Raw genomic sequence first — 6,000 nt, forward strand, 5'->3', positions numbered from 1 at the left:
GGAATGATTGTAATATGTAAGGTGTACATGTCGAACTGGCAGTTGTCATCTGACCTTTACCTCATTTTCATGGTTCATTGGTTTGTTGTTTTAATACAGTATGTAATAGGTCAACTATATTTGGTGTATAAAAATATTTTAAGATTCTGGTATATATTATTTGACCTTGACCTCATTATAATGGTTCATTGCTCAATGCAAAAGTTTTGTTTTTGGTCTGTTTTTGTCTTGCCTTGACGGAGTCAAAAAGCAAGACATAGGTATGCTGTTTCGGGCGACGGTGTCAACAATGTATTAGTTTGTGATTAGGTGAAGTTTATGGTGAATGGCAAGTGATAGGTCAATCATATTTGGTAAGCAGTTGTATGAGCATTGGCAAATCTCATTTCCATGGAGATTATTTGGCCCTGCCCCCTCAGTCATGGTCTATTGACTTCGAAACTTTTGCTTATTTTACATGTATTAGTTTGTGATAAGGTCAGTTTATGGGGAACCACAAGTTATAGGTCAATGATATTTGGTATGCAGTTGTATAAGCATTGCATATCTCGTTTCCATGGAGATAATTTGGCTCTGCCCACTTAGTCAAGGTCTATTCACTTTGAAAATTTTTCTAAGTTATCATGTATTAGTTTGTGCTTAGGTCAGTTCAAGGGGAACCATTAGTGGTAGGTCAATGTTAATTGGTATTCAGTTGTATAAGCTTTTCTCATTTCCATGGAGAATATTTGGCCTTGCCCCTCAGTCACAGTCTAATGACTTTGAAACTTATATTAGTTTACATGTATTAGTTTGTGATTAGATCAGTTTAAGATGAACTGCTTATGTTAACTCAATGATATTTGGTATGCAAATTTATTGGCATTTGCAACTATTGTTTTCATGGAGATTATATAGCCCCATCCCCTGTTCATGGTTCATTGACTTTGAAACTTTTACATAGTTTACAAGTTAATGCTTGTATTTAGATTTGGGAACGACTTATAATAAGTCAATGGTATTTGGTATGCAGTTGTATTAGCATTGGCACATTTCATTTACATGGAAATTGTTTAGCCATATAACTCAGTCATGGTTCATTGACTTTGAATATTTGCATAACTTGTGTAAGATGTTAGTAAAGGCGAGACATATCTCTATGATAACAGTTTATTTAAATACTTATAGCAATAGGTCAACTATTATTGGTGCATGCCTGTCTGGGGATTATCATCTGATTATGACCTCATTTTCGTGGTTCATTTGTCGATCTTATGTTTCCCTGATTTAGTTTGTTTCTTAGATACTATATGCAAAATGTAAACTATATTCAAAACATGCAATGATTGTATGGTGTACATATCTGTCTGGCACATATGACCTTGGTCTCATTTTCATGGTTCATTGATCAATGTTAAGTTTTCCTGGTTTAGTTTGTTTCTTCTATGTGCAATAGGTCAACTGTATTTAAAGCATTTTTAGTGTATGGAATGAATGTAAGGTGTACATGTATTTTCAGTTTGGTTCATCTGACCTTAACCTCATTTTCTTCTATCATGTTAAATTGGCACACACTGAAATGTCTCGCCTTCTTTACTAATCATTGATAGTATGTTGATAGTCCTAAATATAAAGCTTTACTACAACTGTTACATAAAGTTCACATTAACCAAGAAAGCTAAACATTGACCAATGAACCATGAAATTAAGGTCAAGGTCAGATGAACCATTTCAGAAAGACATGTACTGCTAACAATTCTTTCATACAACAAATATAGTTGACCTACTGCTTATAGCTAAAGAAAAACAGACCAAAACATTAAAACTTAACACTGAACAATGAACCGTGAAAATGAGGTCAAGGTCAAATAAAACCTGCACGACTAATATATAGATCATAAAATATTTCCATACAACAAATATAGTTAACATATTGCATATAGTATTAGAAAAAAAGACCAAAACTCGAAAATTTAACTTTGACCACTGAACCATGAAAATGAGGTCAAGGTCAGATGACACCTGCCAACTAGACATGTACACCTTACAATCCTTCCATACACCAAATATAGAAGACCTATTGCATATAGTATGAGAAAAACAGACCAAAACACAACCAGGTGCTCCGCAGGGCGCAGCTTTATACGACCGCAGAGGTCGAACCCTGAACAGTTGGGGCAAGTATGGACAAAACATTCAAGCGTGATACAGCTCTGAATTTGGATTGTGATCAAATTTTTGACATTACATGTTTTTTTTTACACAAAACAAATGTCAAGATTTTACAAATCAATTAAAGATTTCTTCTTCAAACTTATTTAAATCTAAAATTAAATAGTTGACACAGCATAGGTTTCTGACACAGAATGAATGTGGTCTAATGAACTTAAAAATTTTTTTTTGCCTTTGAGCAATTCACTATGCTGTTGAATATTAATCCTCTAAAAAAAATATTTGAAGAAATTTTCTTTTCATTTATGAAATCTGAAATGAGAAAAATTTAACCCCCCCCCCCCCCCCATTTTTTTTTTCACATTCCCGTTTCCCTTTAAATAAACTTCTCTTTTAAATACATCATAAAATATTAAAATGTAAAATAAAGTGCTTGTTATCACTGAATGGTAAAGATTGGTTTGTAGTAAAAGTGAATATACATTGTTTATTGTATAAAACAATAAAAAAAACTTCATCAGCAACATTTTATATTGGAAAATTTCCAATGAAGTTATTTACATAAAGTTCTTGGTAAATAAAAATAGAAAATGACATCATAGTCATGTCTGGCAAATGTCCAACATACATTATCTAAAAACATTTTAGATAAGATAAGGAAAAAAAGCTTCATCAGCAACATTTTATATTGGCAAATTTCCAATGAAGTTATTTACATAAAGTTATTGGCAAATAAAAATAGAAAATGACATCATAGTCATGTCTGGCAAATTTCCAACATATATTATCAACTACTATTCTATACAAAGAAAGATAACTCCAATTGAAAATTAATTGCTATTGCACAATATTGTGCAATTAGATATTTCTTGCTATTGTGCAATACTGTGCAATTGAAAATTTCTTGCTATTGCACAATACTTGATATGGAATTTGGACCAACTTGAAAACTAGGCCAATAATTAAAAATCTAAGTACATGTTTAGATAAAGCATATCAAATAAGCCCAAGAATTTAATTTTTGTTAAAATCAAACTTAGTTTAATTTTGGACCCTTTGGACCTTAATGTAGACCAATTTGAAAACTGGACCAAAAATTAAGAATCTACATACACAGTTAGATTTGGCATATCAAAGAACCCATTTATTCAATTTTTGATGAAATCAAACGAAGTTTAATTTTGGACCCCCATTTGGACCAACTTGAAAACTAGGCCAATAATTAAAAATCTAAGTACATTTTTAAATTCAGCATATCAAAGAACCCCAAGGATTCAATTTTTGTTAAAATCAAACTAAGTTTAATTTTGGACCCTTTGGACCTTAATGTAGACCAATTTGAAAACGGGACCAAAAATTAAGAATCTACATACATAGTTAGATTCGGCATATCAAAGAACCCCAATTATTCAATTTTTTATGAAATCACACAAAGTTCAATTTTGGACCCTTTGGGCCCCTTATTCCTAAACTGTTGGGACCAAAACTCCCAAAATCAAACCCACTTATACTAAAGTTATGGTGCAAAAACCAAGAAAATGCTTATTTGGGCCCTTTTTGGCCCCTAATTCCTAAACTGTTGGAACCAAAACTCCCAAAATCAATCCCAACCGTCCTTTTGTGGTCATAAGCCTTGTGTCAAAATTTCATAGATTTCTATTCACTTAAACTAAAGTTATAGTGCGAAAACCAAGAAAATGCTTATTTGGGCCCTTTTTGGCCCCTAATTCCTAAAATGTTGGGACCAAAACTCCCAAAATCAATCCCAACCTTCCTTTTGTGGTCATAAACCTTGTGTTTCATTGATTTCTATTCACTTTTACTAAAGCTAGAGTGCGAAAACTAAAAGTATTCGGACGACGACGACGACGCCAACGTGATAGCAATATACGACCAAAAAATTAAAATTTTTGCGGTCGTATAAAAATTTTAACTTTTTTTTCAAGTAGTCACTGAACCATGAAAATGAGGTCAAGGACATTGGCCATGTGACTGACAGAAACTTCGTAACATGACGCATCTATATACAAAGTATGAAGCATCCAGGACTTCCACCTTCTAAAATATAAAGTTTTTAAGAAGTTAGCTAAAGCCGCCGCCGGATCACTATCCCTATGTCGAGCTTTCTGCAACAAAAGTTGCAGGCTCGACAAAAATGAAAAAATTAAATGGAAATCAGTTAAAGGAGAGTTGCAGCAGAGAAAAACTGGCAATATTGTTCATGAATTAAAACTGTTGCTACTATGGTGAAAATGAGGAATGCATAATTTATTTGTTGAATGGAAAAGTTAGTCAACCAGAACAAAAAGATATAACTGGAATTAAAATTTGACCTTGATTTACACAAAAAGTTGTTAAACCAAAACAAAAAGATATTACCAGATATAAAACTTTACCTTGAATTACTCATAAATGATTGTCAATGAAAACAAAAATATAGCCTTCATTTGCTTTGCTCATTGTTGAAGGCTGTATGGTGGCCTTTAGTTGTTAACTTCTACTAGTATGTCATTTGTTCTCTTGTTGAGAGTTGGCAATCATAGCACATTTTCTTTTTTTTATATTCAAACTGATAGTAATGCAACTTGGTAGATAGATAGTTGCTTCATTGACAATCTTATTATTATTTATGTGTCAACAATGCTGCCTCCTGATAATTGTTCAAAATTGGCAGATCTGAATCAAATAATGCCTCTTGCAGTCATATAGCTCCTTAGATTGGAAATTGATAACAAATATGTACAAAGCACTTTTCATGCATTATTCCTGTCAATTTCGGTTTCAAAACGACTAATGGTTTAAGTAGAAAAGATGAAAATGTAAATTGTCTATGTAAAGATGGATGGCAGTCTGACTAAAGCCAACACCAATTGTCTACTTACATTTGTGATTTAAGCCAGCACTTAGACCTGGCTGTTTTTTTTTTATCAGACTGGATTGATGACTGAGGCAAATTGACAACAAAAGCACACATGGGTCAGGTAAGCTAAACAGTATCATGGGAACTTTAAGTCGAAAGAAATATTCCTTCTGGTGCAAGCCAATATTTAAAAATTTGTAAGGGTTCCGCGGAACCCAGTGTCTCGCCTATTTTTGCTGTAAATCGCAGACTCAACAACAATGAGGAAAAAAATCAATAAAATATTCCTCTTGTTACTATTTTATGATTGTAAGAAAATCTAAGTCCATTTAAAAGTAAATTACAGAAAAAACGGAGTAATCTTTTTACAAACTTTTCTTCTGGATACAATCTTATGATCATAAATAAGCTTCTGTCCAAGTTTGGTACAAATCCAGGATAGTTTAAGAAAGTTATTAAAATTTTAAAAACTTTAAACACAGAGTGAATGTAATGGTTCCCCGCAGAAAATCTAAGTCCATTTAAAAGTAAAATATGGAAAAAATGGATTTATTTATTTACAAAATTTACTTCTGGATACTATCTTATGATCATAAACAAGCTTCTGTCCAAGTTTGGTACAAACCCAGGAGAGTTTAAGAAAGTTATTAAAATTCTAAAAACTTTAACCACAGAGTGAATGTAATGTTTCCCCGCAGAAAAAACTAAGTCCATTTATAGTAAAATACGGAAAAAATGGAATTTTATTTTTACAAAATTTACTTCTGGATACTATCTTATGATCATAAACAAGCTTCTGTCAAAGTTTGGTAGAAATCCAGTATAGTTTAAGAAAGTTATTAAAATTTCAAAAACTTTAACCACAGAGTGAATATTTGTTGATGCCGCCGACGACGCCGACGACGACGGAATGTAGGATCGCTTAGTCTCGCTTTTTCGACTAAAGTCGAAGGCTCGACAATCAACAGGTAATACAAAATCACATAAAA

Source organism: Mytilus galloprovincialis, chromosome 9 (assembly GCF_965363235.1).
Source record: "Mytilus galloprovincialis chromosome 9, xbMytGall1.hap1.1, whole genome shotgun sequence".
Lineage (NCBI taxonomy): Eukaryota > Metazoa > Mollusca > Bivalvia > Mytilida > Mytilidae > Mytilus > Mytilus galloprovincialis.